Genomic DNA, 25,485 nt, shown 5'->3' on the forward strand with positions numbered 1-25,485 from the left:
TCCTATAATGTCGATCATTGTGCTCACTGCTACAAGTAGACACTGAAAAACTGGGTTATTAATAAAACCCGGCCCAGCCCGGCCCGGACCAAACCACGGAAATAGCCGATTCCGTTTGTACGGAAACCACCGGAAACTTACGGACGGAAGGCTAATATAATTACGAATGATATCGTGTAACTTCTTTGATGAATGGGTTAAAACTGCGTGTTCTTTCTGGTTGCAAAAACGTCTTAATATAATTTGTAAACTTGTACACAGGAAGTCGTTATACACAGCGTTGTTTTGACGAGCCTTCTAATTAGTTCCCGATATTTTGTATCGTTATCATTATATACTATTTTATAATCACGTTTTGTCCAAAAAGTTGTTATATTTCGAAGAAAGGAATTCCTCTCGGGCCTCAAAGATTTTTTTGTTTCACCTGTGTATTCCCAAAGCCTAAATAATTCTTTGTGTCCGGTAACATGCCTAAAAAAATAGGTAGTAAAAAGGCAGGATTTTTATATTTTTTGTTCAATGAGACTTTACGGAAATTATTTTTATGTCAAAAAAAATGAATACGAATAATTTCTAATATCACTGACAATTTTTAAAGAATAGAATGAGCAATTTTTTAAAACTTTTTATTAAAAAGTTTTTAAAAAATCTCAAAGACTATAAAACATTTAGGGTCATGTAAAAAAATAGGATAGGTCGGGATAGCGATTACGCACGAAGAATGCAGTATTTTTAAAATATTCCTGTATAAATATATAGAAACAAATACTGAGACAGGTTTGTTCACGCAGTATTGTGAGTATCTCTTGAACTTAGTCGACTGAATTGACGTACGATGAAAGTCACACATTGAATATATTGCACAGTGGTACATTGCAGTTTGTGGCATAGCCTTTGCACTTTCGATAATCGATTTCATATTCGGCAGGTTGCTATAATGTTTTAACATATTTTTTTTTTTAAGTTTGCAAGTAATCTCTGAATAAACTGACTTACTTAAGTTATATTCAAATTAGTTCAAAACTATATAAGTAGAATCGAGATAAAAATTTTTACCTTTTTTTCATTTTTGTACAGAAGTCTCGTAAACCGGAGGTCGCGGGTTCGAATCCTGTCAGCGGATTTTGACCGTGGACTCCAACAGTCCTTTTCTTTCGGTGCGAGTACTGGTTACTTTCCAGGAAGCAGTCGCCGAGTGTATTTCACATTAGTTGGTGAACCAAAACTCGACGCGAAAAAGAAATATTTTAAATGGGAACAAAATTACCATTTAACTGCTCTCAACGATTCACACTGTTTCGTGAAAAAAGACCAAGTAAAAACTTGTTAAGGTTCGTTTGGATATTTACCAATGCTCTACACTTTCAGATTATGAATTTAGATACTTCAAAATTAAACTTCAATGGTTAGACATATCTTGCAAAACTTTGCAATTTATTTAGGTTGATTTGATATATTATTGTATACAGAATGCCTTTTCAGTCAGTTTGCTGGGTGCGGCATTTTTGATACATAACAACTGAAGAATCTTTTGAGCCTGCTAATCATAATTTACAAATAAGTCTCGAAAAAGCAAAATAAAACTTTGAACGGATGTTGTTTCTTCAAATCTCACAAATTTCTTCATTAAGATTTTTTTTGTAAATTTATCAATATCACAATGTACTGCAGACGATTTACTCTAACACTGCTTACTTTACTATGGTTACGTGACCACCCCGGAAGTGAACTGTACTTGGATCTATATTGAGCAGCTTTAATGCTGTCGCATTCTGAGACCTTACGTTTTGTGAGTTTTTCATTGGTAGAACCAAACCTATTGTAATTATGCATCTTCTTTTGTATATAACCGAGTAATTGTACGATAGTTTGCAGTTTTTTTACGAAAGATCTGAGTGTAATTCTTCAGCTATAATTGGTTTGTTAAACTGCCCATGTGTGGCCAAATCCATAAAGCATGTCAGAAAATTTTTAACCTTACAATTTTTTTTTTTCAACTTTAGGGTAAAGAAAGTGTAATGAGCGGGATTTTCCAAAAACAAGTTGCATCCTTCATAACTTGTTTAAATAATAGTAAAAGTTGATCTTCACCCGATATTACATTGTATTGAAAAGGAAAAATTCGTACTCCTTACGCAAATCGCGTCGAGAAATCACATTTTAGCTCAACCCTAAATATATATAGTTGTGACGTTTCTGTTTTACGGAGATTAATTTATTTTTTGGGTTTCGATTATATCCAAAAAGTAATTATGTTTCATTTGGTATAACAGGCCCATTGAAACCTATATGTTTTCAAATGGAATGACTAAGTAGTGTGTTCTTTTTTCACAAATACAATTATGATAAAAAAAAATTTGAATTGTAATATGAGCGAAAAATAAACAGGGATCTCCTTCTTCGTTTTCGCGGTATTGTCTTAATTTTCTCCTACCCTATTTTCACGCGCAGCTATTGCACACTCAATTTTTTACATACAAATGCTTGTATCTAAGGGAAAAATAAGTTAATCACCACAAAAAAGTTTACAACAGCATAAATTTCATTTAATTATATTCTTATTTTGTTAGCCATTTTCGATTTCTTTCCGATCTTTATTGTTACGCGTGTATCCCTGAATACATGTTACACACAAAAGCGGCATGATGAAAAACATAATATAATACTTCTTATTAAACATTTTACTGATCGTTCGCCACTTAGTATGTATCTTTTATTTTCTGAAAATGTTCCTGAAATGTTTTTGAATGAAATAAAATTATAAAATGACTGTCAGGTTCATTCTTATGCTGTGGTGCTAGGAAAATTTTGATTGTGCATATCAAAGTCCTGACCAACTTAAAAGTCAGAATTAGCCGGGAAGAATTATTTCCTGTTTGGCCTTTTAGGATTTTAAGCCCATTTTTGTCACATTTTTTTATACATTTACATTTTAAATACTAAATTTTTTCTCTAAAGTAACTTACAATTGTCGCATTGAAAAATATTAGTCACGGATAGAGTTATTTTGAGGGACCACTCTCTCAGGAATACATTATTTATTTTATTATACCGAAAAAATAATGAAATGATTTATTTAACATTAAAAAGTTATTACTTACCAAATAATGAAGACAGAATTAAGGAGGCTTACTAGTAACACTTAGAAATTGTCACGACTTTGCTGTAAAAAAAATCATTACTTTTTGATAGGTATCTATAGTCTTGAGGTTACATAACGCTGTATTTATGGACATACTTCAACAAAATCAGCAGCAGTAACATTCGAAAAGCGCGATAACTACGGGAAAAATAATGAGAGCACTCATTTTCTTAGTAGTTAGTAGTTAGTTAATTTCCAATCTAATGGTGATAGATTCAGTTTGATATTTTATGAAAAATTGTTTTCAAAATGTTGCATGTAGAACAAATCATTCAAAAGCAGAAAAGAAAAATAGGCCGGGTTCACACATGTATGAACACAAGATAAAGTAATTTAATCCTATGTATAAATAAGCGCATCGTCTTTTAATCAGTACGAAAGTATCGATCTCTCGTAGGGAGACATGAAAATGTAATATCACATGCGCAGAAAAACAAAATAGCGTTGTTGCGCATGTGATATGAAATTATTGCTTTTATCATTAAATCTATATTTTTAGTCCTTTCATTGTTCTAGATGTAGTCACATGTTCAACGATAAAAAATCGTATTTTCTCGAAGACGGAGCCAAACACACATATTGACCTCCAGCTGTGACGTCTACGCGTTATTACGTTAAAACAATGCGACGTCGTATACAATTAACCACGAAAGATGACCTTAGGCTGCAGACATTTGTATCTTATGTTTATACTTATGAGTAGCTGGATTTGATAATAAACAATTGTCGTTTTTATGTGTGGTCGATATGTGGATTTATCGACCTGTTAAAGCGATATCAAGTCGATAAAATTCGCTCGAGGGTTTATATTGCTTTTATCAGCCGATAAATCCACATATGAGCCAAGCCATGAGAAAACCAACATTGTCTATTGCGATTAGTTTTTAGTTTATACAAATTTGTTTTAGCTCGATTGTGATGAAAGCTTCAAGCTTATTGTTACCACTCTCGAGTCCGCTTCCTGGAAAAACCAGTACTGGTGTCATATGAGAAGTCATGGTCGTGACCCCAGTGGGGCTCGAACCCACGACCTCTGGATTGAGCGGCCAACACCTTATCCACTAGACCACCGCTCCCTATTGCGATTAGAGAAACCGTTAGCAAACAGCATGGATCCTGACCAGACTGGGCGGATGTTGGTTTCTCATGGCGCGCTCATATCGACCTCACCAAAAGGCAATTATTGTATAATAATGCGCAGAAATTGAAAATAACGATTTGCGCACGAGATATGAAAAAGCTTATGATATATTATTCAAGTTAAACTAATGGGAAAAGTGCACTGGGCATGTGGGGTATAATAATTTAACATCTGAATTGCACACATTGTAATCCATGCTTTAAAATGTCATTTTAAAAACAAAAATGTTAACATTGTGTTTAAATAGTTGTATAAGCATATAGCAAAAGCATAGTTCGTAGTCCGACCGTACCGGGTTTTTTTTAATTCTTTGTTAAAAAGATATGCTAGTATTATTTCAAATATAAAAGAAAGAGAAATCAAAAATTAAATAATCTAAAAACAAAAATAACGTTAGCAGTAAATTGTTAAAACATGAAAGTTCATTGCTATCACTACCCTCCCATTTATCCGTATTAGATATTTACCGTTTTTTATTGTTTTGTTTTAAACAGACTGAGCGGACATGTTTCGGTGTGTGTGTGTGTGTGTGTGGTGGGGGGGGGGGGGTCCGGGTTCGAAACTTTGCGACCGACTTTCATATTTTATACTCCAGTTCATTCATTTCTTACAACTTACTGTAACTCCGGGTATCATCTCCATACAAAATCACCCGGTTTGTTTAAAGCTAAATCATATGATTTATCATTTGAGCAACATTTTATGATATTTTTTTTTCAGTTTTCTTGTATTTCAGGAACAAAGACCTATTACATAGAGTTATACCTCTTCTGGAAATGTTAACTTTGATATTTTTTATGAAATTTTGTAATTGCCTCCCTTTAATATGAAAAAAATGTAAAAAGTGGACTATGTTTTTAGATTTTGATATGATTTATTAGTTTATTTAGTTTTATATTCAAATTTGAATACTTCAACAACCTGAAACAAATGGCAAGTATGAAAACAGCGCATAGCTTCGTAGTTCATCTATTTTCGATCTATCTTGGTTGCGCAACCGAGATAGGGAGAGGAGTAAAAATAATAATTTCATAAACTTACATTCTAGTTAATTTTCGCAGATGTGTACTTATCAATGCAAATCTTTGACAACCTTAATATAAGAGTGTTTATATTCATATGTTCCCTAAGACAAGATATTTTCATTATACTTAATATGCTAAAACGCTATCTTGGTCGGGCAACCAAATTTTATAAATACTTCCAGTGCATGGTATAGACCCCTTCGCCTTACTACACAACCTAGTGTCACATCGTTAGTGTGCAAATAACGACGTACATTTAACTAGCCTGTCCAGTTCTGTTGAAAGTATCATGCAAACTAATATCTCGTGTCTGTCCGGTACACAAAATGACACATCGACTGCCGAACATATTACTTCTTTGATTGAGTGTGATTCAAATATCTTGTTATTTTAGGTCTTTGCTTATGTCAAGTGCAATACTTCATCAAACATACGTATCATCAATATTAAATACTTTGCTTCTACTTTTGTAATAATGAAATGAAATACCCATAACTGCCTTGATAAAGATGACGATATCACCATTCGTAATTATATTAGCCTTCCGTCCGTAAGTTTCCGGTGGTTTCCGTGGTTTGGTCCGGGCCGGGCCGGGCCGGGTTTTATTAATAACCGAAAAATTGTTTGAAAAAGACGTTAAACCCGAACACATACACACACGTATATAATAAAAATGACGGTGCACCTTAGGTCTGCTGCACCGGTGTGTACTAGAGCCGGATCTGCTCGCAAAACTATAGAAAGTAGTGTTTCCCGATCTGCTCACTGCTGGTGCTGCAAACCGGTGACCTACACAGTCACCGACGGGTCACTAGCCACTGCCTTTTCTTATCTCTGTTGAAAAAATTATTACCAGATCGTCAACAATTTCATTCTCTGCACTGAACTGGTCGGATTGTAAAATGACTCGTCATCAAGCATTTAACCGTAGTGGTCGTTCACTGTTCAGCTGCTTTCTTTTGTTTTTTCCTTACAAATGGCAAAGGTAAATCTAAGGGAAGTAACTTTGCCCGAAAATAATTTCTGCACCTATCATGTGCAAGGCAAAACAAAATGTTTTTGTTGTGTTTTGGTGTGTAGCATAAATCAAATCAATTTTTTTTATTCAGAAAGAACTTAAATGTATATTGTAAATTACCGTAGTTCCCTAAATAAAATCTGCTGAACATGACGTTATTGACTTAATTTAGGTTAGAGACCACCAATTGTTTTCCCCTAGACTTACATTATAACATTATGGCAATACTCCTTCCCTGAGGCGAGGCTACCGAACTTTTGGATACTCTATACACCATGCAATCATGGAAACGTCTTGTTCACTCAAAAGTGAATGAATTTTGGTTTTAACAAACATTTTATCTGATGTAACACAGCATAAGTAGTAAAGGTAAAGGTAAATTTTATTTACCGTCGCTTTGTGAAAAAATTAACATAAGCTCTGTAGACCTTTTTAGCGACTCTATTTTAAGAACAGTTAAAACCAATTATACCTTACCCCCAGCAATTTGCTGGTACCCATTTACAGCTGGGTCGACTGAGGCAATCGTAATAAAATGCCTTGCCCAAGGACTGGACTGTCTGTAACACTGCAATGGGAGTAGCCAGGATTCGAACCAGGGGCCTTCACCTCAGTAGGAAAGCGTCTTAGCCCTCTCGACCACTGCGTCCACTCTAAGAAAGCTAACCAAACCCAAGGGTTCTTACAAAGAAACATTAAGGTCAAATCCCAACCCATTAAGACCATTGCTTAACAGACTCTAGTCCGACCCCAGCTCGAATATGCCTCCGAGGAATGGTCACCCCACACCCAAACTCAAATTGCATGACCAAATTGAAAGCGTACAAAGGAGAGCCGCCCATTGGATCAAGACCGACTACGGCCGTGTACTTCCAGTGTAACAGATATGTTACACTCCCTAAACCTCCTTCGACTGGATTTAAGGCATATAGATTCTAGGTTATCACTCTTCTATAAGATTAATCATGATTTGGTTGCTATCCCAATCGTTGATTACCTGACCCCAATGACCCGTTGTGTCCACTATATGGCCATTCCCTAAGTTATAAGTTAATTACAGCAACCACTGACTATTACAAGTTTTCTTATTTTCCGAGAACAGCATACCATTGGAACCAACTTCCCCCCATTGTCGCCCACCTCCCTACCCTAGAGCAGTTCAGTACTGCAGTTTGCAGCCTAGAACATGTCTTGTCCTAGTTATCCTGCAAACTCAAGTTTTAACCTTTTTATATCACCAAAGTTATTTTTAGTTTCTTCCACTCTAAATTTTTATCACTATATTCTTCCTCTTTTTGATTTTGACGCGCAAAATGTCTACGTTCCCGCAAAGGGGTTTGAAGTCAACAGCAGATAGATAAGTCACTGAAGTTACTCAACAGGATCTGTACACCTAGGCTTTTTGTCATTAAGAAGTATGATAAGACTTCCGGTTAAGATGAAATTACTCACTAGAACATACATATTTCAATCAACCAGAGTAGCTTTCAGTTAGAATGAAGTAGATCCAACCTGCAAACTCCACAACGAAAGAAAAGAAAATATAGAACACTTTGTGCTGAAATATTCCGAACTTAAAGCTGTTAGAGATGTATGTTCTCCTGAAATAAATGTTCGCTTGATGTCACAGCATGGTATTAATTTTACACGTCTCGCAAATATTCAGAAACTGAAAATATTGATAGACTGTACAAATAGCTATGAAAGTTATAAAAATGGGATCAGAAGGTGAATTGAGTCATTGTCTGAGATAGAGGAACTGTGTAGGAGATACCTCCACTTGATTCATATAGTGCTATTTTTAGAACATTGTCTGTTTTGTGTAGACGGAGTGATAGACGGGCAAGGGTTCACCCCTAATCAAAATCAAAGCATAAGCTTAGTTAATTTACAGAGGTTAATACCACACGACGTATATATAAACATACTTAGTAAATATAATTAAATCCAATCGAATCTTAAACTGTGTGATGAAACGTGTATATATATTCTGTGGTGGTGGATTTACCTACATTCAAATCGTTTGATTATTCTCTTGTGGATTCTACACGTCACACGACGGTTCATCTAGATAAATGGTATTGATCTGAAGAATACAGAATTAATATATGGCGTGTACGGCCTTCCATAAATCGAAACATGTATATCTAATTACATGTTTTTCAAGAACTATCTTAGTTGTACCAAAATATCGGACGAAAAACATATGAATAGCGATACTTTAGGTAATTTTCGTGTGAATGAGATGACCCACTGTTTACATTGTTGGCATGGCGGGAGAAATTCGTTGGATAAAACTTTTTTTCAATTCACATAAAATGTAGCAAATTTTGTCAAAATGTATAACAAAATACTGTAAGTGCAGTAAAAATTTTGAAAAAAATCACTTCTTCCGTTTACATGACTGACCAAACAGAACGCACAGACGTAACCTTATTCCCAGGTATACACTTACCTCAATATTCCTGTACTTTTTAGCTCCATTATTCGGAGAATAGGGGGGTTATTCTACTTGCCGCAGTGGCGAGTGTCAGCGTGGGCATGAGCTTTCTTTGTTAAAGTTTTTCGGCGACCTGTTTTTCTTTGTTACTATTGCTTATATCTTACTGTAACTTCACATAAACATTGTCCAGCATACAAAAAATGTATGTGCAGGGGCTGGACCCATTATACCCAAGGTCAATGTCACCAAGGTGTTATACTTAGGTTATTTTTAAAGTTAAAGTTTTTCGGCAACCTTTGTTTTTCTGTCTTTGTTACTTTTGCTTATTTCTTACTGTAACTTCACATAAACATTGTCCAGCATACAAACAAAGTATATGCAGGGGCTGGGCCCATTATACCCAAGGTCAAGGTCACCAAGGTGTCATACTTGGAATTATTTTCATGTTAATTTTTTGAAAGATTCGTTTATAGACATATCTTTAATACTTCTAAAGATAATGACTTGAAATTAAAAAGATTTCTTTATAATCATCATCTGCATGTGTGGTTACAATCCTAATAAGTCTACGGTAATTGTATTTTTGAAAGAACAGGGCAGTCTGAAAGACAGCTAAACTCCTGCCACTGTTATGGATAGTGAAAGGGTAAACCTTTGACCTTGAGCTGTGACTTTGACCTTGAACTGACATGGCTGACCCATAAATTCTGCAAATTGTCTTGATGAGGTGATCATTTGACCCAAGTTTCATGAAAATCCTTTAAGGGGTTTAGGAGATATAGAACTCAAGCCTTTGACCTTGAGTTGTGACCTTGACCTTGAGTTGACATGGCTGACTCATGAGTTCTTGATGAGGTGATCATTTGACCCAAATTTGATGAAATTCCTTCAGAGGGTTTAGGAGATACAGAGTGGACACAAAATGGAAGGCTCAAACCTTTGACCCTAAGTTGTGACCTTGACCTTGAGCCGACATGGCTGACTCATGAGCTCTGACATCGTCTTGGATAGGTGATCATTTGACCCAGGTTTCATATGAATCCTTCAAGGTAATTAGGAGATACAGAGCAGACACAAAATGGAAGGCTCAAACCTTTGACCCCAAGTTGTGACCTTGACTTTGAGCCAACATGGCTGACTTATGAGTTCTGCACATTGTCTTGATGAGGTGATCATTTGACCCAAGTTTGATGAAAATCCTTCAAGGGGTGTAGGAGATACACAGCGGACAAAAAATGGAAGGCTCAAACCTTTGACCTTGAGTTGTGACCTTGACCTTGAACCGACATGGCTGACTCATGCGTTCTGCACATTGTCTTGATGAGGTGATCATTTGACCTAAGTTTCATAAAAATCCTTCAAGGGGTTTAGGAAATACAGAGCAGACACAAAATGTTACGGAAGGATGGAAGATGGAAGGACAGAAGGACGGACGGAGACCATTCCTAAAACCCCACACCACTCGTGGCGGGGGATTAATTATGCCCCTTTCATACTTAAAGTTTTTGGCAATCTTTGCTTTCTGGATATAACTTTAGTACAATATAAGATAAAGATTTGAAACTTGAAATGTATCTTTATCATCATATCTGCATGGGTGGTAACAATTATGGTAGACATTACATCACACGCCAAATATCAATGCTCTAGCTATTACTGATTCAGAGAAGAAAAGTGACCACGCCCCCTGGCAGCCTTGTTTTTGATGACTCAGAATAATTTAGAGGGTCACACAAGAATTTGTGTAAAATTATTTTATAAGAGGGCCATGATGGCCCTGTATCGCTCACCTGAGTACCATTGCTCAAAATGATATGATCAAGTTTTGACATAGAGCACATAGGCATACACATTAAATATCATCAGGATAAACATTTTCTTGTAACAGTCCCTTTTGACCTAGTCAGGGCCAATTTCCATACCAAGTTTGAGGGTCCTAGGCTCAAATGCTGCATTTTTGTACTAACATGACTATTCCTTACCCTGGAAGACTTAAATAACATTTAAAACCAATCTCGTTAGATGCTGCTGAGATATATTCGTTTACATAAAACAAGAGCTGTCGGAGGACAGCAACGCTCGACTATTCAACAGCCTTGTCGATTGAATGAATACGAGTCGAAAAAGGGGCATAATTTAGTAAAAAAGCAAAATAGGGTTATGGAACCTGCATAGTGCTTATCAGCTCATGACAGTGGACAAGTGTGTGAAGTTTCAATCCATTCCCATTAGTGGGTACTGAGATACCAGCTTACATATAAGAATTTAACCCAAAACTCCTAAGTTGAAAAAGGGGCATAATTTTGTAAAATGCAAAGTTGAGTTATTGACCCTTTGCACTGCATCTCATATCATGACAGTGAACAAGTGTGTGAAGTTTCAATCCTTTCCCATTAGTGGATACTGAGATACCAGCTTACATACAAAACCTTAACCAAAAATTTCTAAGTCAAAAAAGGGGCATAATTTTGTAAAAAAGCAAAATAGAGTTATGTAACCTGTGCAGTGTAAGTCAGTTTATCACAGTGAATAAGTGTGTGAAGTTTCAATCCATTCCCACAAGTGGTTGCTGAGATACCAGCTTACATACAAAAACTTAACCAAATCGGGACGCAGACCAATCTCATTAGAAGCTGCTAAGGTGTATTCATTTAGATAAAAAATAAAGGGAGGTAATTTGTCATAAATTCAATCAATATGTATCTTCACTGATTGTCCAAGTCCATCTGTTGACATAAATGCAATTTCAGATCAGTATCTTCATTAGTTACAGAGATATACCCATTTTAATTTGAAATAAAGGGAGGTAATTTGACATAAAATCAGTCCATAGTTATCTACCCTAATTGTCTCAGTCCAATTAATGACAATAATGAAATTTCAAATAAGTCCTATAAGTGTACTTACTGATATAAATCCATTTTGATTACAATCAGGGGAGGTAATCAGATAACTCTGGAAGCTACGATTGAATCTGACAGATGCGTCATGGAATCCAAGATTTATTGTTGTTGAAGATATTTTGGAAGTTTGTATCAAATCAAACCATAAATGAAGTCTCTATATGGCTGCAAAAGCCAAAATAGCAAATTTTGGACTTTTAAGGGGCCATAACTCTGGAGCCCATGATGGAATCTGGCCAGTTAAAGAAAGGAACCAAGATCTTATAGTGACACAAGTTTTGTGCAAGTTTGATTAAATTCAAATCATAAATGAAGCAAATATTGTGCAGACAAGGTCAAAATAGCTCATTCTGGCCCTATCGGGGGCCATAACTCTGGAACCCATAACGGAATCTGGCCGGTTCAAGAAAGGAACTGAGATCTTGTGGTGATACAAGTTGTGTGCAAGTTTGGTTAAAATCAAATCATAAATGAAGCTGCTATTGTGCAGACAAGGTCAAAATGGCTAATTTTGGCCCTTTCAGGGGCCATAACTCTAGAACCCATAAAGGAATCTGGCCAGTTCAAGAAAGGAACAAAGATCTTATGGTGATACAAGTTGTATGCAAGTTTGGTAAAAATCAAATCATAAATAAAGCTGCTATTGTGCAGACAAGGTCAAAATAGCTAGCTAATTTTGACCCTTTCAGGGGCCATAACTCTGGAACCCATAATGGGATCTGGCCAGCTGGCAAAGCTTGAGTACGTAATTTTGTCTTCTGTCCTGGGTGCAAAATATAAGACATATATTTTTTTCTCTGTCGCATAGTTAATTTGTCTTATATTCTTGGTGAAAAGATATGTGTTGTTTTCTCGCTCGCTATGGTCGCACATGTAAAATCGGACACAGTTTGCACGAGCTCCTATAAAGCTCTTTACAATTTTATGTTAAATAGTCCTTGGTAAACCCTCCCTGCAAAGATATTCAGAAATCGGGCTAAGAAATTCCGAAATACTTGTGCAAGAATAAGTCTGACAATTGATAAAATGTGACTATACTTTTGCATGTTATTTGTGTTAATTTTGTCACAAAACCAGTCCTTTGTCAATACCAAATAAAGTATCTCAGAGCACCCAGAATGCACCAGATGGAGCCATTCTTTTTTTTTTTAATTTTCTCGGGGAGCATGCCCCGGGACCCCGTACTTGCTCTACACTACAAATATTTTACGCCCTCTTTAACACCAAATCCTGTATCCACCCCTGAATGGTATTGCCCAAATTGATTGATGAACCAGTCCATTATAGAAATTTAGCAGGGTAAGAATGGAAGTGGCAGTTTTTCTATCTCTTATGCTGTTTTATTGTGTATCTATAAAGTTTTAAGCAGAGAAACAGATTGAAGTAGCTGACACACATGTCCATCGTTTTCACTGCTTTACCCTCTGGACAACTAACTAAAATTCCTTTTTTATTTTTAATTCTTTTTACTTTAAACAGTTCATGCTTTCATAAAACAGGTGAGTTCGATACCTGGCTCTTGCCTGATAATTACATGTCCACATTTCGAAGAATATCCACATAGGGCAACATGCAACAAGTTATTTAGGCACTCAATGGAGGGTTCAGTGAATGATGCTCCATTTAGGATGCTACACATTATTCGATCCCTATAATTCTTGGTCTAGGCCATGCAAAGGTAAATTGCTTTCACATGAGTAAGTCATTCAATAAATGTATTTTTTAAACTTTCGTCAGTTTCTTTTATTTAAAGGCACTGATCTGCAGATCGTACAACAACTAACAAGAGGGTCATGATGACCCTGGATCACACACCTGAGTGTTTCAAATGTCAAACTGATGATAAAATATTAAGAAAGTCAGTAGGTCACGTTCATGGTCAATGAAATTCAGTTTTACGATTTGTGTGCAAAACTGTGTATGTCATCAAAATTTCAAGGCTGTATCTTAAAAAACAAGAAAGTAGGTCAGTAGGTCAAGGTCACAGTCAAGTGACATCATATTACTTGGGGTCATCAGGTAATTATAATTAAACAGTCTTGGAAATAGGATCAGATGATTTTTTAAGTATTTTTCCTATATAACTCACATAATAACTAAGTGACCCCAGGGCGGGGCCTCTTAACCCCAGGGGCATAATTTGAACAATTTTGGTAGAGGACTACTAGACAATGCATTATACTAAATATCAAAAGCCTAGGTCGTATGGTTTCAGACAAGAAGATTTTTAAAGTTTTTTCCTATATGTCTTTATAAAACTTGGGACCCCCAGGGCAGGGCCTCTTTCCACCCAAGGGGTACAGTTTGAACAATTTTGGTTGAGGACCATAAGACAATGCTATACAAACCAAATATCAAAGGCTAAGTGTTGTGGTTTCGGACAAGAAGATTTTTAAACTTTTTTTCCTATATGTCTATGTAAAACTTGGGACCCCCAGGGCGTGGCCATATTTGACCCTAGGGGGATAGTTTGAAAAATCTTGGTAGAGGACCACTAGATGATGCTACATACCAAATATCAAAGCCATAGGCCATGTGGTTTTGTTCAAGATTTTTAAAGTTTTTCCTTTCGGTAGCCATGTTCTGCATGGAATTTAATTCTCTGAACAATTTTGAAAGGGGGCCACCCAAGGATCATTCCTGTGAATTTTGGTGTAATTCTGCCCAGTGGTTTTCAAGAAGAAAATTTATTTTAGAAATTGTTGACAGACGACGCACGACGGACATCAAGCGGTTAAAATAACACTTTGTGACAGGTGAGCTAAAGAAATGAGAAAAAAATTAGATATCAGAAAATTATTGCTATATTTTTTAAGAAACTTTAAAACTAAGTTATTAACAGATTATATGTTAAAGTGGAAACACATAAGATATATTATCCGCAACGATCTATACTTACTCTTTTTTGATATATATACTGTAAAATCATTTAATTTCGTGGGCATGAAATTTCGTGGTTTTGGTCGAAACGGCAATTTCATGGGGAGATGAATTCATGGATTTCAACTTTTGAACATAAAATGAATGGGAATTTTACTTGTTCGTTGGGATTAAATTTCGTGGATTGACCCTACCACAAAATCCATGAAAATTAGTACCCCACGAATATTAATGATTTCACAGTAAACGATCTTCCATTGGTTGTCAAAAACTCAAACATCGACATATATGCTAATGATTTTACGATGCATGTAAGTGACCATAATGTATCTGATATTGAAAGAAAATTGCAAATTGATGTTAATATCAAAGTTGATAATTGGTATAACTGAATAAGACAACTAGTATATTCATTAGTACAAACAAGAAATTATATAAAGTTAGAGACATAAATCTAATTCTAAATGATAACTGTATTCAAAATGTATCATATCAAAAAATTGTAAGATGTTTAAATTTAACTTAAATTAAGTTGGGATCAATATGTAAAAACAAAAACAGTGTGTGAAAAAATGCACTTTAAACTTAAGTATTTCATAGAATATCGAATACCTAAATGCTGATGAAGAAATTTTTTAGAACTTTTATACACGGATTTTTGATGAAATCCGTTATGGAAAAAAGCTTTAATATTCAAAAGAGGGCAGCTCGACTTATATTGAAAGCATCCTTCCAGACATCATCCAGTATTCTATTCTGTGAACTTAAGTGGTTAACTTTATCAAACAAAACTAGAGTTGTCACACGGGTGACGAATTATACCCCCACAATATGGCCTTGTCAAAGAACTAAGCCCAACTTGCTTGACCTTTGACCTACTGACCACAAAATCAATAGAGGTCATCTGCTAGTCATGATCAACCTTCCTATGAAGTTTCATGATCCTCCGCCGAAGCGTTCTCAAGTTATTGTCAGTAAAAGGTTTAAATGACCTTTGGAACTCAAAATCAATATGGGTCATCTGCTTGACATGACCAATCTCCAGATTAAGTTTCCTGATCCTAGTCCCAAGCATTCTCAAGTTATTGTCCGAAAACTGTTTAAATGTTCCGGGTCACTGTGACCTTGACCTGTGACCTACTGACCTCAAAATCATTAGGGGTCATCTGCTAGTCATAACCAACCTCCCTTTCAATTTTCATGATCCTAGGCCCAAGCATTCTCAAATTATCATCCGGAAACTGTTTAACTGTTACGAGTCACTGTGACCTTGACCTTTGACCTACTGACCTCAAAGAAGAACTTGACCTGTATTTCATAATGTTACACCTATGTACCAAAATTTATGATCCTAGGCCCAAGCGTTCTCAAGTTATCATCGGGAAACCATTTAACTGTTCCGAGTCACTGTGACCTTGACCTACAGACCTCAAAGTCGAACTTGACCTGCAATTCATGATGTTACACCTGTGTACCAAAAATAATGATCCTAGGCCCAAGCGTTCTCAAGTTATCATCCGGAAACCATTGAACTGTTCCGGGTCCCTGTGACCTTGACCTTTGACCTACAGCCCTCAAAGTCAAACTTGACCTGCATTTCATGATGTTACACCTGTGTACCAAAATTTATGATCCAAGGCCCAAGCGTTCTCAAGTTATCATCCAGAAACCGTTTAACTGTTCAGGGTCAATGTGACCTTGACCTTTGACCTACTGACCCTAAATTCTAACTTGACCTGTATTTTCTGATGTTACACCTGTGTACCAAAAATTATTTAAATTGGTCAAGCCTTTCTTGAGTTATCATCCAGAAACCATGCAAAACCAACGGACCGACCGACCGACTGACCGACCGACCAACCAACTGACCAACAAGCTTACTCCTATACACCCCCCCAAACTTCGTTTTGTGGGGGTATAATTAAATACAATATTGGTGTTTTTGTTTATTAAGCATTAAACAAGCTTGCACCTTCATGTATATTTGACACAACTGAAGTTGCGACAATACAAGCTATAGCCATTGTTCTGAAACAAATTTTGACCAACAGCACGTTCGACCTAAAAATAACTTTCTTAAACATTTTTTTTCTACAGTTCTTACTCGATTAACAAGAGCTGTCGGTGGACAGCAACGCTCGACTATTCAACAGCCTTGTCGCTTGAATGAATACGAAAGTCGAAAAAGGGGCATAATTTAGTAAAAAAGTAAAACAGGGTTATGGAACCTGCGTAGTGCTTATCAGCTCATGACAGTGGACAAGTGTATGAAGTTTCAATCCACTGAGATACCAGCTTACATATAAGAATTTAACCCAAAACTCCTAAGTTGAAAAAGGGGCATAATTTTGTAAAATGTGAAGTTGAGTTATTGACCCTTTGCACTGCATGTCATATCATGACAGTGAACAAGTGTGTGAAGCTTCAATCCTTTTCCATTAGTGGATACTGAGATACCAGCTTACATACAAAAACTTAACCAAAAAATTCTAAGTCGAAAAAGGGGCATAATTTTGTAAAAAAGCAAAATAGAGTTATGGAACCTGTGCAATGTAAGTCAGTTTATCACAGTAAATAAGTGTGTGAAGTTTATGTTGAAAAAGGGGCATAATTTTGTCAAAAAACAAAATAAAGTTATGGGACCTGCTTTGTGCATGTCAGATCATGACAGTGAACAAGTGTGTGAAGTTTCAATCCATTCCCATTAGTGAATACTGAGATACCAGCTTACATACAAAACCTTAACCAAAAAAATTCTAAGTCGAAAAAGGGGCATAATTTTGTAAGAAAACAATAGAGTTATGGAACCTGTGTAATGTAAGTCAGTTTATCACAGGGAATAAGTGTGTGATGTTTCAATCCATTCCCACAAGTGGTTGCTGAGATACCAGCTGACATACAAAAACTTAACCAAATTGGGACGCGGATGCCGACGCATGGGCGAGTCCAATAGCTCTACTATTCTATGAATAGTCGAGCTAAAATGCTAGCGCAGTAAATTCTTTTAAATATTTACTTAAAAACAATTCTTTTAATTAATTAACACAGTGTAGAGATTCACTATCTTAACATGCGTTTATCTTCATTTACAAGTCTGCTCTACGGAATCACTGACATTTTGAAGAGCCTGCCTGTATGGAGCAATCTTGTTTATATTTGGCATGAATTTACCTCAATCAGACGGAGTGTCATGCGCAAACCCCAGGCTCGTATCTCAAACTTGAAGGACGAATTTAGGAATCTTTTTTCAGTTGGTACAAAAAAACTCACTAGAGCTTACGTTACTTGTTATTATCTCTGACTTTGTAAATATATATTACTTGACTTGAAGGGTCATTTAAGAATTTAGGCCATAGCTTTGACATGCATTTATCAGTTTTTTTTGTCCTCGAAAATAAGGGGAATATAGAAATAAGCTGCGTCCTTCCGTCCTTCATTCCATCTGTTTCTCTTCATGTCCAGTCCATAACTCTGCATGTGCAAGATCCAGACCCCTAGTTCTAAGGTCAAGGTCACAGAATCCAAAGGAGCATTTCTTCTTCATGCATTGAGGGATTTTGATGTAACTTGACATAAATGTTCACCATAATGAGATGACATGTCATGCGCAAGACCCAGGCCCCTAGCCCCAAGGTCAAGGTCATACTTAAAGGTCAAAAGTTAACAGGGTCCATTTCGTGTCCAGTCCATAGCTCCGCCATCCATGAAGGGATTTTGAAATAACTTGGCATAAATGTTTTATCGGATTCCCTGTTGAATATATACCAGAAGTGGTCCTAGGTATACGAACAGATATAGATATAGATACAGATACAGAGTTTTACCATAATGTAGAGATAGTACCTAAGTTTTTCAAATCATATGTCTGAAGTTAAAAAGCTTTGAAATGAAGGCAAATGTCCATATATTTCTCAAAACTAGATATATAGACAATATTTTAATCAGAAGCATAGAGTTATGAGCATTTAATATTTTCATGGAAAATTTTGTAATCAAGGAAATGTAACTCCTCTTGAACATGGAGAGCAGAAGCATCAAAGGGACATAATATAGTAATTGGGTGCATTTGATTTCACATTCAGCTGTGATCTGGATTGCTGTATAATGATCCATGATACTGCGTGCTAAAAATTTAGAACATCTGGAACAGTCTGTTAACAGCAAAAACATGCTGTAGCAAAATGCAAATATTTAAGCTCTAACCGGGACTCGAACCCAGGACCTCTCACATCTAAGAGGGACACTACCACTTCCCTATAACAGCAGTAGCTAATAGCTAGGCAGTTTAAGTGCATCGATTACATTACGTGAAATGGAGCAATTTGGTGACAATAACATCATAATCGGTGAAGTCTGGATTATCAGCGTATTTACTTTGATACCAAACGGCAATTTTCGTGTAAAGAAAAAATATAATCTAATGTTGCCAACATTTTACTAGGTCAAAACTGCCCAAATTTCTCTTAAGTGCTGTGTAGAGTATGAACATATTAACTGGTAGAACCAGTGAAATATAACCGACACTGAATCTTTTATATTTGCCCTTATAGAAGCTTGCGAACGGCAAAGATAGCTAACATTGTCCAAATATAAGCAATTATTTTACCAGTTTTGAGAAGATTTCAACTGATAGGAAATTACAGTTACAAACTAAATACCTTTCTGCAACACATGGAGCCTTTAGCATTCACTGTCAATCAGTACTATGACCAAGATCAACTGCCATTCATTCATTCATTCAAATGATTCATAGACAGAGTCTGTTGTTTACATTTTTAATTGTAACCGGTGCACTTATAGAATTTAGAAACCACGTTATTCGGAACAACCAAAGTATGCGAAGGGCTATAGTACTGTCTCTACATAATGAGACAATATGTCGTGCGCAAGATCCAGACCCCAAGGTCAAGGTCACACTTCAGGGTCTGTTTCATGTCCGGTCCATAGCTTTTGACGATGCATGGTAACTCTGTTACAAATTCTTGTCTTATTTTTGTGGACTTACAATATTTTTTTATAGAATTACTTCCCTTTATTGTGACTATAAATAACAACTTTGTAACTTTTTTTATTATTGACCATAGAGAAAACTGAGACCACTTTTCTGAACTACAACATGGATAATATCCTAAATGTTTTAGGTGTATTTTGACATGTCTAGCTGTATCTGATAAGGATTTTTTGTGGGCCGAGAAACATTTTTGTTGGACTTAAAATTTCTTTTGAATTACGTCCCTTTGTTGTTGTGTGGTGGATGATCGTTTCTGATAACTTTTGACTGTTGCTGTCCTGAGGGATGACAACTATAAAATATCAGATCATATAGGTCAGAGACCACCAATTCAATAAGAGCTGTCCATAAGACAGCATGCTCCACTATTTGGCAATTTGACAGTAAAATGAATTTATGTCTCAATAAGAGACCTCTACTTTAAAAGGAAGATACACAAAGACATAAAAAGACCCTACTACTCAAAGGGGTTAAAGATCAAGTATAAAAGGGGAACTGATGATAGTGGTAAAGATATATTTTGAGTTTAAAGTCATTATCTTATATAGTACAGAAGTTATGTCTAAAAAATGAAGTTTATCAAAAAAATTAGTATGGAAAGGGCTTAATTTTGTCAAAAATACAAATCAGAGTTATGGGGATTGTTACCACAAATGCATTATGCCTGTCTTTCTTTTAAAAACCACAAAAAAACTAAATTTGCCTATGGGAAATGTGTATCATTCAGTATAATGTATCTTACACTGTATCTGGGTGTTTATTTCTGGTACAAAATCTAGGGTCTGTTTTGGTCCACTAGTGACTTCAGATGTTGACTGTTGAAAACATTGTTTCATCCAATAAAAATGCTCAAAAACTGTTTGAAGATTCATGTTTTTTAACTTACTTTTTTTTACCTCCGGATTTAACGAGTTAAGGTTGAATCAATGTGGTAAGAAAAACTTGATCAAAGTGTGATGCAGACGCCAACGCTGTGGTAAGTAGGATAACTCTTCTTATTCTTTGAATAGTCGAGCTAAAACGTTCTGTAGACGGAGCATACTGTACAATATGAATGCCAGCATACATGTGAATGTGACTCCGGGAGATTGCAGAGGTTTTCTGGTCTCTTGTGGGAAAATTATGCAACTAATAACCAATCCAAAATGATAAAAATGGTTGGTCCAGTTTGTTTCTTTAAATAACTGTTTCAAAGAAATGATATAAATACACCGGAACAATCAGTTACACTTTATTATTTAACATTATCAATCAAAACACATATTATTCACATTTTAGTGTACCTACTGTCATTTTTAAACATTATTTTAATATCTAATCTTATAGATTTTTACTAGTAAGTATAACTATCTTTCTCTCACAGTCATCTAAACTTTGATGTCACATTCAGTGAGTTTTCACTACCACCTTTGACCATTACTTGAATGTTACTGTATAGAAGACATAGTAGTTATCCTCTGGGTTTGTGTTACTGTGTAGTAGACTCAATAGTTATTTCCTTGTCAGCATTACTGTGTGGTAGACTCAGTAGCAATGTTCTGGATTAGCGTTATTACATGGTAGATTTTCCTGATGGTAGCCTCAGCTCTTTAAATTCAGCCAGATAAGATAAAGCGATTTCATCTGATCAGAAAACTGTATCCTACTACTTAGTTGATAATCAGTGACTCCCTGTGAAGCAGATCCAAGTTAACTTCTTAGCTAAGATGCAACTGAAATAATGCAAAAATATTAATCAGTAAGAGAAACAACAGCTCTTAGCTCGACAGTGAATAATACATATGTATAGGACACAAGAGCTATCACTGGAATAAGCAATACACCCAAAATACTTCTTTACCTGAAGAAACACATTTCAAGTGTAAAGTTTCTAAACTGACAAGAAGATTCCAAACAGGAGCTATCACTAAAGGAATTTTAAACACTCAGACACAGCTACAGATACAGAGAAAGTGAAATCATGACCTTTGACCTTCAAATGAGATCTTCACCTAGTAACCTGGATTATGGCTCAAGCCTTTGTCGGTCATCTGGATGAACTTAACAATTGGTGCTACTTTTATGAAGTTTATTGTAGTGGTTTGAAAATACTGTTTGGACACAAGTTTAAGATATATGATCTTTTGAGTTTTGTGACCTTGACCTTGGAACTAGTAACTTTTGTTGTGTACTCTGCAAGATCTCTTGATGAGGCAAGTAACTGATGCTACTTCTATGAAAATCTTCCCAACAGTTTAGGAGATATGGAGCAGACATGAAGTTAAGCTACTTGAGCTTTTACCTTAAACTGTGACCTTGACCTTTGACATAATGGAATGGGTTATGCACTCTGCACTATGTCTTGTTGAGGTAAAAAACTGATGTTAGTTTTGTGAAAATCTTCCAAGCAGTTAGGATAATATGGAACTTACATGAATTATAGATGGAGGGCCATGGGAAACTCTATTTTGTGTTACGGGGTAGTGGGGAAATGTGGAAATGTGTGGGGGATGGGGGGATTACTATGACTGGATCCCAAAACAGTTTCTAGACCTAAAGGAATAAAGAAGAAAATTATTTGCTTCTGGGTGAATGGAGGGTTGGAAGTGGGCAGATGGTTGGAGGATTTGCTTGTTTTGGGTTCAAGGCCGTTTTTCAACATTATTTTTGTACCTGTGGGCATTTAACCTAACCAGTGTTCCTTGATTCTGTATCAGTACAAACCTATTCACCGCGAGTAACTACCAACTTCCCGATATGAACCACAGGTGAAGGACAAATGATTTCAGACACCATATTTTTATCAACTTCTCACAGAACAAGGGCCTTGCCCAAGGACCAAACTTACAAAACCTGTGATCCGTAGATCTGCACTTTCCCTACTGAGGTAAGTGGGCAGGCTGATTTTCTGAGGTGCAGACACATGTATACCAGCATTTCCATACATAAAACCCTTTAGCTTCATAGCAGAAACTAGCAACCTTTATTCATTTTATTTAAAATAGTGTGTTTTATTAGTCTGTTTTGGGTTTAACACCATTTTTCAACAGTATTTCAGTTATATAATGGCAGGCAGTTAATTTAACCAGTGTTCCTAGATTCTGTACCAGTATAAACCTTTTCTCCACAAACTGCCAACTTCCCCACATATATTAAAGGTGGAGGATGAATTCAGCCTTCAATCCTCCTTTGTGAAGAGTAATAAATGAGACATGAGATTGCTTAGAGTTGTTCACAGTCTTAAACATGAAGCTGGCTCCACATGAATAGCTTTAGCACTTGAGACAATTTTGTCAGTGAGCTAAATCCAGTAATTTTCTGCTTAACTCACCTGCATCAATGGATACGTTGTCCTTCAGCTGGATTGATATAATGTGCTGAATCATTGTATCATCTTGGCTATCATCTGCACATAGATCTCTTGTACAGACCTGTTATTAAATATTATAAAATTACAAGTTTTCACAAAGGATTTACTATCACTGTTTTACCAACTGTTTTACATGTTTTAAAGTATGTTATTTCTTGTTCAGCATTGTAATATTTCCTGTACTCTACCGGTATTCATTCTCAAAAAGAATAACAAAACACAGCTTCTTGATTAACACCTAAAATTTGAAATTAATATGCATGAAGATGGGCTGCATACACCTTAATACTATTAAATAGGAATAAGCAATTACAAGTTATTCTGTACTATCTGCTTGTGCTATCAGCTGATCTCTCTGTGTAACACATGGAATTCAACATCTTTTGTGTCAAATTGTGATCTTCATTTTCACTGTTGGGTCTCTTTACAAATGCACAAAATAAAATTAAATTAAATAAATTAAATTAAATTTCGAGGGTTCAACACAATAAGGGCGTATCTACATATAATAATTATATGTAGATACGCCCTTATTGCGTTGAACCCTCAAAATGTGAGTATGTTATTTCATCTTTATGAAATCTGACACATGTCAAAGTTACTAATAGTGCTAGATCTATTGAAACAAGTGCTTCAAACAGAAATTATTCAGAATAACTCATGTTTCTTTGAAGTATTTCTGTGTAGTCAGCCGATATATGCCAGACTATATATACTAAAGCTTGTTTGAAAGCTTATTTGAGCCACGCCATGAGAAAACCAAAATAGAGCATGGATCCAGACCAGCCTGCACATCCACACAGTCTGGTCAGGATCCATGTTGTTTGCTTTCAAAGCCTATTGCAATTAGAGAAACCATTAGTGAACAGCATCAGACTGTGCGGATGCACAGGCTGGTCTGGATCCATGCTGGTGGCAAATGCACTATGTTGGTTTTCTCATGGTGCAGCTCATGTATATAATAATTAACCCTTAACAAGCTAGACAGGACTGATTCTGCTTTTGCAACCAGTGTAGATCTTGATCAATCTGCACATCTGTGCAGTCTGATCAAGATCTGCTCTCTTTGCCAATCAGTCAGTACCTTTTCTGTAAGCACCCCTTGTAACAGTTAATGGTTCTGTCCAAATTGAAAGATGGATAAGTTCATTATACAAATTTAGCAGGGTAAGGGACAGAAAGATGTTTAAGATATACAGATTTGGAGAAAATTCTCATATACATTATACTCACTTGAAGAATGAAGATACTCCTACATACAGAATGTCTGGGCTTTTACAGATGTACATTGTGGCTCACATTCTGTCTGCACCACCCACAACCATGGGGATTTTCAGGAGCTGTAATTTTCATCAGATTCTGATCAGGTAATGTATTTGGTCAAAAGGCTAACTAAATTAATGATCATTAATTAACGCCTATGTGTGTGTTCACCACCTGCTTAATACAAGTTTAAATTTCACTGTAGGTATTTTTAAAATTTGATTTTCCTGTCCTAGCAACCAGGATAGTTATTTTAGCATGTGCATGAATCTAGTAAAGCTACTTCACATGAATATGAGAACTTCTGTATTATGTTTGTCAAATATTTACATTAATTTAACAAATATATATCTAGCCAAGGTTCATGACAAATTCAGTTTGTAACATTCTTATTACCTCCCTTTACTTATCTTTGCTGCACAATCAGAATATATTGGAAATAAATGAATTCCAAAGCTATATATTGTTTTAAAAGATGGTTAAGATTGTTGAAATATATCAACATCTATCAAACAAAAATGTAAATTTAGAAATAGTCTACTTTTTGAATACTTTGATATTTTCAGGGAAAAATCACAAACTTTCATTAAATGTAATAAAACATAAATTTCTAATAAGGATTTAACACTATGAAATGAATATTTGTCTGAGGTTTCTTGTTACCCCGCCTAACTTGCAAATGAACTGTTTTACTGACACTGTGAGGTTCTGGTTGTGTTTTACTGAACTGTGAGATTCTGGTTGTGTTTTACTGAACTGTGAGGTTCTGGTTGTGTTTTACTGAACTGTGAGATTCTGGTTGTGTTTTACTGAACTGAGGTTCTGGTTGTGTTTGCTATGCTCAATCTCTTACATTTTGATACTGTGCTTAACATTTACCCTGCTAAATTTCTAAAATGGACTGGTTCATCCTTCAGTTTGGGCAGTACCAAATCTTATTCAAAGGGATGTTCACTGAAAATTTACAGACTGAATAGAACAGTGCAGACCAATAACAGCCTGCACAACTGTGCAGGCTGTTCATGGTCTGCACTGGTCGCAAAAGCAAAACCACTTGCCACCAGTAATCTAAAGGTTAATTTAAGAGAGGGAATACTGTAGTTATTCCTAAAAAAACTAAATACCGGTTGTCATCTACCTCTAATATTAAACAATGGTGGAATCAGGTAAAATACATGTTTGAATCATTGATAAGCTCTGAACCAGATAAAAACACTTAATTTGATAAAATGTCCTGGACCCCTGGTCTATTATTTCATAATTAGTTTATACTAATTTGTTTTAGCTCAATTGTGATGAAAACTTAATGG

The 25,485-nt window shown here is 35.8% G+C and overlaps 1 protein-coding gene and 1 long non-coding RNA gene across 3 annotated transcripts in view; both read right to left on the reverse strand.

Annotated features, from left to right (window-relative positions):
• Positions 1-6,304, reverse strand: part of LOC123547233 (beta-alanine-activating enzyme-like) — a 54,867-nt gene extending 48,563 nt beyond the window's left edge. Inside the window, exon 1 of the mRNA XM_053551494.1 lies at positions 6,162-6,304. The gene's annotated coding sequence lies outside the window, so the exon portion shown is untranslated. The remainder of the gene's footprint in view (positions 1-6,161) is intronic.
• Positions 6,305-20,780: 14,476 nt separating this feature from the next.
• Positions 20,781-25,485, reverse strand: part of LOC123552435 (uncharacterized) — a 47,394-nt gene continuing 42,689 nt past the window's right edge. For both annotated transcript variants that reach the window (XR_008372441.1, XR_008372440.1), the window contains exons 6-8: positions 24,146-24,252; positions 22,874-22,973; positions 20,781-21,275 (exon numbers count right to left, since the gene is read on the reverse strand). This is a non-coding gene — a long non-coding RNA (uncharacterized LOC123552435). The remainder of the gene's footprint in view (positions 21,276-22,873; positions 22,974-24,145; positions 24,253-25,485) is intronic.

This window comes from Mercenaria mercenaria, chromosome 9, assembly GCF_021730395.1.
Source record: "Mercenaria mercenaria strain notata chromosome 9, MADL_Memer_1, whole genome shotgun sequence".
In the NCBI taxonomy this organism is placed as follows: domain Eukaryota; kingdom Metazoa; phylum Mollusca; class Bivalvia; order Venerida; family Veneridae; genus Mercenaria; species Mercenaria mercenaria.